This window comes from Callospermophilus lateralis, chromosome 13, assembly GCF_048772815.1.
Source record: "Callospermophilus lateralis isolate mCalLat2 chromosome 13, mCalLat2.hap1, whole genome shotgun sequence".
Classification (NCBI taxonomy): Eukaryota; Metazoa; Chordata; class Mammalia; order Rodentia; family Sciuridae; genus Callospermophilus; species Callospermophilus lateralis.
This window is the reverse complement of record NC_135317.1, coordinates 56,095,444-56,108,764: the sequence shown is the minus strand read 5'-3', so window position 1 is coordinate 56,108,764 and position 13,321 is coordinate 56,095,444. Positions and strand designations below refer to the sequence as shown.

At 40.6% G+C, this 13,321-nt stretch overlaps 1 protein-coding gene across 1 annotated transcript in view; it reads right to left on the bottom strand.

Moving 5' to 3' along the window:
- Positions 1–13,321, bottom strand: part of Kif26b (kinesin family member 26B) — a 471,784-nt gene that overhangs the window by 129,469 nt on the left and 328,994 nt on the right. The gene's annotated exons all lie outside the window — the stretch shown is intronic.

The window sequence follows — 13,321 nt, the reverse complement described above, 5'->3', positions numbered from 1 at the left end:
GAGAGAAATTTAGGGTGTTATGAAAGCACGTGTAATGGGGCTCCCCATACACACCTGGACAGCAGAGAAAGCTTCTTGAGGAATGGCATTTTAGCAGTTATCCAGAGGACAGTCGGGACTCAGCTGAGTGAAAGTTGGGGAGACCTGTGGATAAGGGTCAGCAACTCCGAGATTCCTGCGTCCATTCTTGCCACACCCTCACCACCTGCTTTAGTGCCATTAACATGGGAACATAAATGGCATTTTATTAGTCCTTTAGAACCTTTGCACCCCCTGTAGAGTGATGCTTTTTTTCACTTTTTATAGAATTAGGGATGCACCGGGGGAGGCAGCCCTATAAACCCTGCTTTCTGTTCTTCCTCTTTCCTGTGCTGAAATTTCCACTGACGGAGTGGAAACACCACACTTGGAGTCACTTACTGATTGGGTTTTTAATACTATAAGCTTCACTGAGAACCTTCTGGTGCAAACATGATGAAATACTTTCTTAAAATATTGAATACAAGAAGATCAAGTGAGCGGTGAAAGAGGATAACACCGACTGTCCCTTAGCTCATGCATGAGCTAAGGCATCCCCAAAGACCCTTTGTCCTCCTTTCCCTGAGGGAATGGTGACAAATGGTTATTTCCTCACCATAGAGGAAATGGCCCTTTGAGGGAAAAATGTCTCCTTTTCTCTGTAAAACCCAGAACGGTTCTCTAGATGTTATGTCTTCTGGGCTTCCTATTTTGAAGCTCAGAGACAAATAACCTATAAGCAACATACTGATGACAAGTTTATGTGGCAGGAGTTTACAAATTGGTTCCACTTCCTGATCTCATTCTTCCTTCATGCCCCAGTACACATATGTCTGGACCCAAGCAGCTTTTCTACCAATTACCAGGTCCTCCACCAAATACCAGCTCCTTCCTCAATTATCAGCTCCTCTACCGGTACCAGCTCTTCCACCAATCACTAGCTTTTCCACCAATTGTCTGGCTCTTTCGCCAGTAACAGCTCCTCCACCAGTACCAGCCCAGACCAAACACACTAATGGTCTCAGTCCTTTGCCTTTTGCCCCAAGCTGGCCTGGCTGCACTACCCTAAGACTGGGGCTTGTGGGCTTGTGAAATACAGAAAGGGTCCTAAAGGCACTATGGGTGGTGCTGCTTCGGGGATGGGACAGTACCTGAGCATGTATTGCAAGACATTGTTGGCAAGTCAGGATGATCTGGGAGCTTCTGGGGTGGAGCAGGCAAGAGCACTGTTTTGCATGATGGACTGTGTGATCTCACACTCCAGAAGAAAAGAACTGCACATATAAACCCAAGAAGCCGGCATTGGGAAACAAGAGACCATTTTGCCCTTGCAGTTTTGGCAAGAAAAGAAAAAAAAAAAAAACAACCCTCTGATTAGTGACAGCTGGTCCAATGTTCTGCTCACAAATCCACCTCACATTCACTGCTGTTGGTAGAGATCTCAACTGAGCCACTTGGGCACAAAATTTCTATCTGAATATTCAGTTGTGACATGGAACAGAGGCAAACCAAGGGAAAAGGAAAGAGACTCAGAAGGAAATTTGTCCCTAGCACTCACTAAATGCTACTGCAATCATTCTGTTTATGGTTGTTTTTATCTGGAAAGTCAAACAATTAAATTTCAGCGCTGGTATTTGGAAGTCATCATTACAGACCAGAGAATAGAGCTAAGATGGACGTATCTAAAGCAATATGAAAGAAGACAGTTAATGGGCTGGCTCTGAATAGCTAAAGGATTTTTAATCTCAGAAACTATTTAACGATCTTAAGAAAAATATGTTTTGCTTTTAAGAATGTATCAGAATGATTTTGCCCCTCCCTAATACTACATTTCAGTTCAATGAAGCTTTAGAAAGAAATTCAAATATTTTCTATGTGATGCAAATCATTTGGTAGGCAAGTACAGTATTTTCTACTCTTGTGAGGTACAAAGAAAAAAACTTCCCAATGAACTCAGCAGTCTGGATTCACCATTTTTTAATAAAACCTTGCTATCAATCCCATTTTAATGGGATAATTATAGCAAATCACGATTACCTTTCCTTTCAGCCATTAGTAAGAGAGAGACAGAGGAAGATAAGATGCTAGAAATGTTAGCTTAAAATATACCTACCATTCTCTTTGTATCAGTAATTGTCTAATTGTGCTGAGTTTGACTAAAATGTGAGTTTGGGACAAAGGATGATCAAAAGCCCTGTTCTGGCATTATAATCCATCTTATTGCCCTTTGGTTAATTGAGACACTGGCATTTATTCCAGGGAGAATTCCTTCATTTTGTCTCATGTTTTCATTCCATAAGTCAAGATGCTAATTAGGAATTTCAGGTTTTCCAAGAGGCCCCAAGACTATACTCCAATTATGGGAAAGGTTGCTAGTTTTTAGAAAGTCTTCTTACAAAAATCCTCTTCCTCTGCCTCTTTGTGGGTGTGCACACACAGGGATACACACACACACACACACACACACACACACACACATATCATTTTCATTTACCTAAAAAATAAAGACCTAATAGAACTGAGGCCAAATGTCACAAAATGGGGAAAACAGATCGACTCTCTTTTAAAAAATTATTTATTTGTTCTAATTTGTTATGTATGATGGTAGAATGCAATTCATTTCATATCACACATATAGAGTACAATTTTTCAAGTCACTAGTTGTACACAAAGTATTTTCACACCATTCGTGTCTTCATACAGGACTTAGGGTAATGATGTCCACCTCATTCCACCATCTTTCTTACCCTCATGTCCCCTCCCTTCCCCTCCCTCCCCTTTGCCCTATCTAAAGTTCCTCCATTCCTCCCATGCTCCCCCATCATTGCCATTATGGGTCAGCATCCTCATATCAAAGAAAACATTTGGCCTTTGAGTTTGGGGATTGGCTTATTTCACTTAGCATTATATTCTCCAACTCCATCCATTTACCAGAAAATGCCATGATTTTATTCTCTTTTAATGCTGAGTAGTATCCCATTGTGTACAGATACCAAAGTTTGCCTATCCATTTATCTACTGAAGGAAACCTGGGTTGGTTACACAGTTTAGCTATTGTGAATTGTGCTGCTATAAAATTTGATGTGGCTGTGTCCCTGTAGTATTCTGTTTTTAAGTCCTTTGGGTATAAACCAAGGAGTGGGATAGCTGGGTCAAATGGTGGTTCCATTCCAAGTTTTCCAAGGAATCTCCATACTGTTTTCCATGTTGGCTGCACCAATCTGCAGTTCCACCAGCAATGTATGAGTGTGCTTTTTTCCCCCACTCCCTAGCCAATACTTATTGATGTTTGTATTCTTGATAGCTGCCATTCTGACTGGAGTGAGATGAAATCTTAGAGTAGTTTTAATTTGCATTTCTCTAATTGCTAGAGATGTTGAACATTTTTTCATATATTTGTTGATTGATTGTATATCCTCTTCTGAGAATCTGAGAAGTGTCTGTACAGTTCCTTGGCTCATTTATTGATTGGATTATTTGGGGTTTTGGGGTTTTTTTTTTTTTTTTTTTCTTTTGTTTTTTTTGATGTTAAGGTTTTTGGGTGCTTTATAGATTAGTGCTGTACCTGATGTGCTTGTGGTAAAGATTTGCTCCCATTCTGTAAGCTCTCTGTTCACATCACTGATTTGTTTCTTTTGCTGAAAAGAAGCTTTTTAGTTGGAATCTATCCCATTTATTGATTCTTGGTTTTAATTCTTGTGCTATAGGAGTCTTGTTAAGGAAGTTGGTGCCTAATCTGACACCAACTTCTACTTTTTCATCTATTAGGTGCAGGGTCTCTGGTTTAATTCTTACGTCCTTGATCCACTTGGAATTTTGTGCCTGGTAAGAAACAGAGGCTTAATTTCATTTTGTTACATGTGAATTTCCAGTTTTCCCAGCATCATTTGTTGAAGAGGCTATCTTTCTTCAATATATGTTTTTGGCGCCTTTGTCTAATATGAGATAACTGTAATTATGTAGGTTTGTCTCTGTGTCCTCTATTCTATACCATTGGTACACAGGTCTATTTTGGTGCCAACACCATGACGTTTTTGTAACTATTGCTCTGTAGTATAGTTTAAGGTCTCAGGTTCCATGAAAAATCATCTTTTATGTTCAAAAGTTTAAACTTTTCTCCCACCTCTATGGTGGTCAAAGTTACTTCCTCTGGTTGAACCTCAATTGTCTCATATATAAACTTGGACAAGGTCAGCAAGAAAATTCTCTAGGTGGACTATGATTGTTACTTGTCAGGGTGACAGAATGAGATATCATCTTCTCCCTGATACACCTCCTCCGTCCTGGGAAGGAGTGTGGGTGGGCAGGGACCACTGGGGGCTCTTGGTGGATCTGCATCACTCTCACAACTCTCTGTTTCAGGATGGACCCTACACAGTGCTCAGTGCCCAATCAGGACTTCAGAAACTCAGTATAATTATGTACAACTATTAAACATTTACTGAATGTCCTTTCTGTATTTAAGCTGTCACTGAAGGTGAAAAGTACATGGTTTCTTCTCCTTAATTCCTTTCCTACCAAGGGAAATTGCAAAAGACCTTTCACTTAAAAACATAAGGACATGAATTCTAGCTTGCCCTCAGGGATTTCCTGGGGAGGATGCCCATAGATATGTATCTGAAGGGCTTTGCGTCCCTGAATTTTTTCAGAAGATCCCAGCTTCTCATCTGAAACAAGGCAAGGTAATTTCAGAGAACTCGAAAATACAGAATATCCATGAGAAAATCGATGTAAAAAAATTCTCTTCCAATTCTTGCACCCTTGAAAGGTACATAATAGACCTGGGATATAATGTAGGAAACTTCACTAAAAGACCAAACCACTCTCCTGTGCCACCAAGAGACAGTAGTTGTGCCTCCACACAGTTTGCTCAGTGGATATCACAGGCCAGCAAATGAGTACTTTATAGATAGTAATGTGCCATCTTATCAGAAATCTGATCAAATTAAACGGATATGTGGTGCTTACTCCTCTCTTCTAGTTCACCATCTAATAATGGAGACAACAGAAAATGATATCGATGCAACTTGATTAGTAAAATTAAAAGCAGTTGTATTAATAATGAAGAATGAAAATGTCTCCACATTCTTTTACACACATCTTTTTTTGGGGGGGCGGGGGCTTGGATAGTCTTTCTTTTTTTTTTTTAATTAATTTTTATTGTTGGTTGTTCAAAACATTACATAGTTCTTGATATATCATATTTCACACTTTGATTCAAGTGGAATATGAACTCCCATTTTTACCCCGTATACAGATTGCAGAATCACATCAGTTGCACATCCATTGATTTACATATTGCCATACTAGTGTCTGTTGTATTCTGCTGCCTTTCCTATCCTCTACTATCCCCCCTCCCCCCCTCCCCTCCCCTCTTCTCTCTCTACCCCCTCTACTGTAATTCATTTCTCCCCCTTATATTTTTCCCCCTTTCCCCTCACTTCCTCTTGTATGTAATTTTGTATACCCCTGAGGGTCTCCTTCCATTTCCATGCAATTTCCCTTCTCTCTCCCTTTCCCTCCCACCTCTCATCCCTGTTTAATGTTAATCTTCTTCTCATGCTCTTCGTCCCTACTCTGTTCTTAGTTACTCTCCTTATATCAAAGAAGACATTTGGCATTTGTTTTTAAGGGATTGGCTAGCTTCACTTAGTATAATCTGCTCTAATGCCATCCATTTCCCTGCAAATTCTATGATTTTGTCATTTTTTAATGCAGAGTAATACTCCATTGTTTTACACACATCTTTATAACTTTTCTCTGCAGTGGCCTTGAATGGAGAACATCCTCTGAATAACTTCCCTTTCAAATATAAGAATGAGCATTGTGTAGGGTCCATCTTGAAGCTAAATTCAAGAGTAGCAGTGAGAGGTATAGAAAAAAGTATTCATGACTTAGGGGTTCTTGGGGTTCTTCCACAACTTCTGCGGTCCTTCTTGCAGCGCCACCTGCATTTCCTGAGGTCTGGATTTCAGAGATGGCACAGCACCATATTGCGCATGTGTGGGACAGAGGCTGGTGCAAGCAAGAACTAGGTGGAAATCTACGTCTATGGGAGGAAAACGAAACCAAAGATTAAGGAGGAAAGGAAGAAGGAAAAGGGAATGGAAATGAAAGAAAGAGGAAAAGAAAGGAAAAAAAAGAGAAAATAAATAAAAATTAAAATAAAAAACAACCAAACGATCTAACAATGAGTTTAGCAGACTCAACCTAAATCAACTGAGAAAAAGAATAATTGTAATTAGGGAGCAGAAGGTCACATGAGTTTATTTCCCCAAAGAGCTAAAGATTTAATTTACAAAGTTATCAGGCTAGCTATAGTGATGAATGTGTATGTATTATTTATGTAGGATTTTTTTTTCCCCAGCAGCACACCAAATTAGGAGAGAACTCACATTTCATTTTTCCTGTCTTTTTAGTCTTTAAGGATGGAGTAGTGAAAAGTTTCCAGAATTTTCCATCACATTTAAATTCTTGAATTCATATATAACCAAATGAATTTTAAAGGCTGGCTCAAATCTTTGATCTTCTTCTGATAAAGCTTTAGGATGGGGAAGGGCAGAAATGATAATGAGGAACTGGTTAATTTGCATTCTGTTTAAGTAACCTGCACCTTGGTAGGCTGGAAGGCATGAGATTTTTCTCCTTGATATAACCAGGAATTATCTCCTAAACAAGAGAGTGCTGTACTCACCATTTCTCCTCATTGAAAAAAAATGAATAATAGCTACATTAGTGCCTTTCGAAAAATTCTTACTTTAATTTAACAAATCTTATTGCTATCCTCTTCTTGTAATCAGAATATCAATTGAACAGGAATCTTTTCTTTCTCTTCCACACAGTGTCATAGGATTTAGTAACTGACTTCTACCCTAAAAAAGTTAATAAATCTATAAAGGAAGAAGTCTACAAAAAAATTACATGGTTCTTTTATGAAATTTTTTTTTCCACTTATACACCAAATACGGGAAGATTTGGAGTTAAAACTAAATCTAGGTAATTCAGGACCTGGTGACATAAACTAAGCGGTATGCCAGAGTGTGTGAGGAGGGAGTCGGGGAGAGAGAGTTTTATTAGAGGTCAAAATGAACTGGCATCGGGTTTGAAAAATAGTGCTGAATAAGAGACAGATGATTTAAAAATGAGGACTAATGAGAACAGAGAATAATGGCTCCAGTCTTCTTTGCTTAAGAAAGATAATCCAGCTGGACAAGTGAACCTATTTCTAAATCACAATTCTGACAACTAGGCCCAATTGCCTGAGTTTGGCTCATGGAGGAGCAATCTCAGTGAAGCACTTCAGAAATGCACAACTGAATGGTCATGGGTTGGGCATCTTCTTCCCAGATTATCTAAGTGGGCCATCGAAGGAAGAGCGCAAGAAAGGAGGCTGAGGCTGAAGACCATTCAAATTTTTTTTCGTGGGTGCCAAGGGTTTCTGGACAATCTCAGCATCCATCTTCTCTTTCCTTTGCAGCAATGTAGCCCAGAGCAGCCAACTGATTCTGTGCCCTGCCTCCCGCAACAGTACCTGCGACAGAGCCTGGAACGTAGTACTTCTTTATGGTTATTTGCTGAGTGAATCAAGTATGGCAGACAAGCCCTTCTTGATTTGTCACTAGTTTAATTTTCTACTGCTACTCTTATGTTTGCTCTACTCTTTTTTATAATCCCCCAAAATGTGATAGTCAGTTCCCTTGCTGCTAAAATCTACCTGTAAGAATTTTCCAATATTCTCAAGGGGGGAAGAGGCTTGGTGCTGGTTATTGACTGTCATTCTTAGAGGTATTTTGGAGATTATGAAGAAAAAGAAGGCTCTTCTTCCCTTCATGCTTCATGTATTTCCCTTCAGATATTCTTCTTTTTTATTTTATTATTTTATTTATTTTTATTTCTTACATACATGACAATAGTGGAATGCATTACAACCATAATCATCCATTCATAGCACAATTTTTTTTGTAATTCTGTATATAAAGTATGTTCACGCCAAATTATGCCATTATACATGAGCTCTCTTATTTTTTTGCATTACAATTCTTAATACACCTTTATACCTCAATTTATCATATCTGTGTTTGTATATAAGGTATGTTGACACCAAATTCACATCTTCATACATGTATTTTGTATAATGACGAGGGTCTCCTTCTAACATTCATGCTATTCCCCTTCTCCCTCCTTTTCCCTCCCCAGATATTCTTCTTGAAAGAGAAGAATCAACCAACCTACAGGTGGATTGTTATCAACCCAGTATGATTGCAGTCAGTATCTTCTCACCTTTAAAAGCATTTGTGCATCTGTGGAATGGCTACCAGAGCCATGAACCTAGTGAGTAAAATAGACAATGGGCTTTGCTCCAGAAATTTGTAATCCAAGACAAAGAGCTCTGACATTAAGCTGTGACATACTAACAAATGAACCTTAAACATGGCTGTTAATTAATTGTGCAAACAAATTTCGTGAAGAGCATTTACTGACTTAGGAGAAGGAACCATTTTCAAACAGATTAGAAGTATCATTTACATATAAGCCAAATCAAGGCAATAAAAAAGGGAACTAAGCTGCTTTGATCCACTAATCATCTTTATCTACTCTTTAAGAATGTCTCTACAAGGCCACTTAGTAAAATCGTTTCTTTGTACAACTTGAAATCATTTTAAGTCTGTCATTCTTACTTTTTCTGAAATCATATGTTTGCCATATTGGTCTAAGTTAATGAGATTTCTAACTTTGATTGGAATAAAACCCTAGATTATAAGCTCAGTAAGCACAGACACTCTTCTTTATCCATCATGGTAAATACACTGCCAAGTGCCTGACACATAGTAGATGCTCAATAAATATTTGCTGCATTCCAGGAGTTGCTCTAGGAGCTGGGGATTCTGAAACCAATCCTGTGTGTGCGTGCGTGCTCAAGTCCAAGCAAACTGAAATTATCTCAAATTCTTCCATGGCCTCAAGTACTAACAGATAATAATGACTGTCATGGTGGCAGGAGATTAGGGGTTGCTTCTGGAAGCAGCAGAGAATGGGAATGATGGAGCTGCTGTGGACAACTGCCCTTCTCCATCTTATTATCTGTCTGTTCCTGAATATGATTACATTTTATCTCCCACCTATGACTGAAAAAGAAAAGTAAACCCTTCCCCACTGGTTGAGGGCAACTAGTTCCCAATATTATTCTGCTACCACTATGGTTCCAGAGCCTTCCTGTCTCCACCCAAGATTTTAAAAAGTCACTTATATCCACTGGCACTCCGGTGAAATGGTAGCAAGTATAACACCATAAAGATCTTGACTTCCGTCCCTGAGTTTAGAGTCCACCAGCCAACCTCTTACCCTTACTGGGTCTCAGTTTTCTTGTTTACTAAATAAGAGGATTGGTCTTCTAGATAAATCCCTAAAGTCCTTGCCATGCCTGTGGAAACCTCCCAGGTTTCCAGAGTGAGATCCTGGGTAGTTAGGGTTTAATAGGCAATTGTTAGGCTGCCACCTCAAGTGTTGAAGCCCCCTTGTTCTACCCACCCCCACCCCAGAAGGCCCCAGCTTAAGTTTAAAAAGTCAAATTGCTTTGGGCAATTCAATCAAGCTCGGCTACTTCAAACTTGCCGAATTATAAATAGTGCCAATTATTTATGTTCTATATTAAACTCCACTGTGTTTCTTTGAGGTATTAAAATGTAAATTATGCAACAGAGATAAATGGATAGAATTTTTTTCCACATGGGTAAAGAAAGCTGCAGGTCCTAATTATAGTGAGATATCAGTGGAGGTGGACAAAGCCAGAGTCTGAGAAAATGGGTCAGGCAGTTGGACACCTCAATGTCATGGTGGAGTAAAAACTGCTGCCACTGTGAAAGCCAGACACTCTTTTTTGTGGGGTGGTGGGTACCAGGGATTGAACTCAGGGGCACTCTCCCACTGAGCCACATCCCCAGCCCTATTTTGTATTTTTTATTTAGAGACAGGGTCTCACTGAGTTGCTTAGTGTCTCCCTGTTGTGAGGCTGGCCCTGAACTCACCATCCTCCAGTCTCAGCCTCCTGAGCTGCTGGGATTACAGGCGTGCACCATTGTGCCTGGCTACAAAAACCAGACACTCTTTAAGCAGGAAGAAACAAGATCAAATGTATGCTTGATAACTTCTTGTTTTAATGAAAGTACACATTTAATGTAACAAGTATATGGCTACTCGTATCTTCCAGAGAACACATTCCCTCTGACTATCACACCCCACACCCTATCCCTGAAGGCTCAGCAGGACAGGAGGGTAGATTCAGCTGCCATGTGTCTAGTGGTCACCTTCTGTGATCCCCAGGCTGATGCTCTCATCCATGATACACTTCCATGGACAAACTCAAGTACTTGATTGCATTTAGAACTGAGAATGAGTAAGGGAGATCACAGTTTTAATTTTAAGCAAACAAATGTAAAATCTACAATCCTTAGTTTATTACTGAGTACAACTATTCATTGTAAGGCCCCTCACACCTGGTTGCTACAGTGGTACATCATGAAATCAAGATTAAACCAGTGTCCTTTATCCTCCAACAATTTTTATGAAAATGCTGGGTCAACACTTCTCTGTGTTTGTCCCTAGCCTTATTCCCTTGTCAGAATTCTAGGGAGGACCTTAAGGATGAGGAAGAAGAGAACAAAGGCCTTAGGCTTGGGGCCCAGGCCCAACTGAAGGTGCATCCACATCAGACCTTGTAGGCCAGTGTGACAGATGCAGGAAGACAGTTCCAATGTAGTTCATTTTTGAGGTGTCTTGAACAAGGCCATGTGGAGTCATATGAGTGCCCCACACTGGCCAGTAATCTGGTGCCTCTCATAAAAGGGATGTCATGTACTTATTTGTTCATGCTTATTCAGAAGAGGAGGGGGACGATGTTTGGAGCTGGGAGCAGGATATGGAATGGTAACTGGCTTTCCCTTTGTCCAGGACAGTAACTGTCAGCACTGATGTTCTGAACTCTTATCAAATAAAAGCCCATGCACACTTAAAAACGGCTAAGATGGTAAATTGCATGCTGTGTGCTTTTTACCACAATTAAAAGGCGGGCTCTGTAGTTAAAGAGACCCACAGTCCTTAGCTGTTATCATTCCCTACGACCCCTGGGCTCCCCAATGGGCGCGTCACCAGCCTTCCCCTGCTGCTCAGGTGGGAATCTACCTCAGGTCCTGGGAAAGTCTTCAGCCAACAACTATCTGCCCTGTCCAATTCCAGAACTGGGTGCCTTCTATTAGAGGAACCATTGCTTGATCCAACCTAATCTCAAAATTTAAACACTTTTGGAAAGAGTGTCATGAAGTTAAGACTTTCCCAAGGAGATGGTGAGACTGGGGTGGGAGAAATGGAGAGTGAGGAAGACAACAAAGGAAGAAGGGGCAACAGATGCCAGGGTCAACACTGGGGGGACCACAGCCTTCTGAAGACCATAAACCTGGATATGAACATATTTGAGTGTAAAGGGAACAGGAAGTCTGTGACATGAACTAGTAAAATCTGTCTGTACAGTTTAGCTGCTGTACCCTTCAGCAAGACCAACATTATAGTTTGGATCTGGACAGTGCCCAAAGCTCCTGTATTGAAGGCTTGGTCCCCAATGCAGCAATGTGAAAGACGCAGGGCTTTGGGGAGGTGACTAGATCATGGGGGCTCTGTTCTAATCAAGGAATTAATCCACTGATGAGTTTATAATTGAATGTCTTAATGGGAGTGGGAAGGACCTACGTGGAGGAAGCGGGTGACTGGGGACAAGCCCTTGAAGGTCTTGCCTCTACCCCCATCCTTGCTTTGTGCCTCTCTTGGGGAGAGCAGCTTTCCTGGGCCACACCCTTCGACCATGATGTCCTGCCTCGCCTCAGACCCAAAGCAATGGAGTCAGCCCACCACGGACCCCCTGAAACCATGAGCCAAAATAAGTCTTTTCTCCTCTAAGTTGTTTTTTCCTCAGGTATTTTGTCACAGGGATAAAAAGCTAACACAAACCGAAACTTTCCAAAATGAAGCCCAAGCCAAAGTCAGGTCACCAGGCAGTGTGCATCAATCGACTTGTGACCAAAAACAACAACAAAAAAGTTTTTGCCCCTTTTTTCATCAGCTCAATGTTTTCACAAGTCCCAACTTATTTACCTACCAAAGAAGCTGTGAGTTACTTCACTCATACATTTAACTCAAAAGGAAGAAAAGGCCTAGAGATGACATTTAAAAATAGAGTTATCCCAAACATAGCAAAGTGGCATCTTTTTTTTTTTTTAAAGAGAGAGAGGGGGGAGAGAGAGAGAGAGAGGATTTTTTTATTATTTATTTATTTTTTAGTTTTCGGTGGACACAACATCCTTGTTTGTATGTGGTGCTGAGGATCGAACCCGGGCCGCACGCATGTCAGGTGAGCGCGCTGCCGCTTGAGCCACATCCCCAGCCCAACAAAGTGGCATCTTATAAGAGAATTCCTACATGTCTTTCTAAGTCTTTGTAACAATGCAAAATTGCATTTCTCACTAGAAAGGCATGACCAAAAATGCTTCCCAGAAATCCCATTGGTGGTCTGGTTCAAATGCAGAGGTCATGATTTCTCTGAAGGGGAGAAAAAAACAAAACAAAACTGCCACAGGGAAATTATGAAGTGCCTTTATGTCATTTTCCTAGACCTCATCTATTCTGGGTCTCTGGACCTTTTGTCTTTTGTGTCTTTTTCTTCAAATGCCTATAGTTCTGTCAAGTAATGCAAAGCCATTTTTCTCCCCACCCAAATTGAATCAGGTCTCCAACAATTTGAATGTCTTATTTAATTTATGTAACCAGAAAATTTTATAGTAGAGAGTGATGTGGTTTGAATTTGGGGTGTCTCTTGAAAGTCCATGTGTGAGACAATGCAGGAATGCTCAGAGGTGAAATGACTAGATTATGTAACCGAATCAGTGGATCAATACATTTGATGGACTAGTAATTTGAAAGGACTACTGTACCGGGGGATAACTACGGGCAGGTGGGTGTGGCTGGAGGAAGGAGGTCATTGAGGGGCATGACTTTGTGGGTTTTTTGAGCAGCTTTCCTCCACCATACCCTTTCACCACGATATTCTGCCTCGCCTCAGGCCCACAGTGACAGTCAGCTAATCCATGGACTGAACCTCTGAATCCGAAAGCCAAAATAAACTTTTCCTCCTCTGAAGTGTTCTTGCCAGGTATTTTAGTTACAACAATAAAAAGCTGAACGTCACATCTAGTTCTCCCTTAGGTGTGAGGGATGTGTTCCAAGACATTCTGTGGATGCCCCAAACTGCAAATAGCAC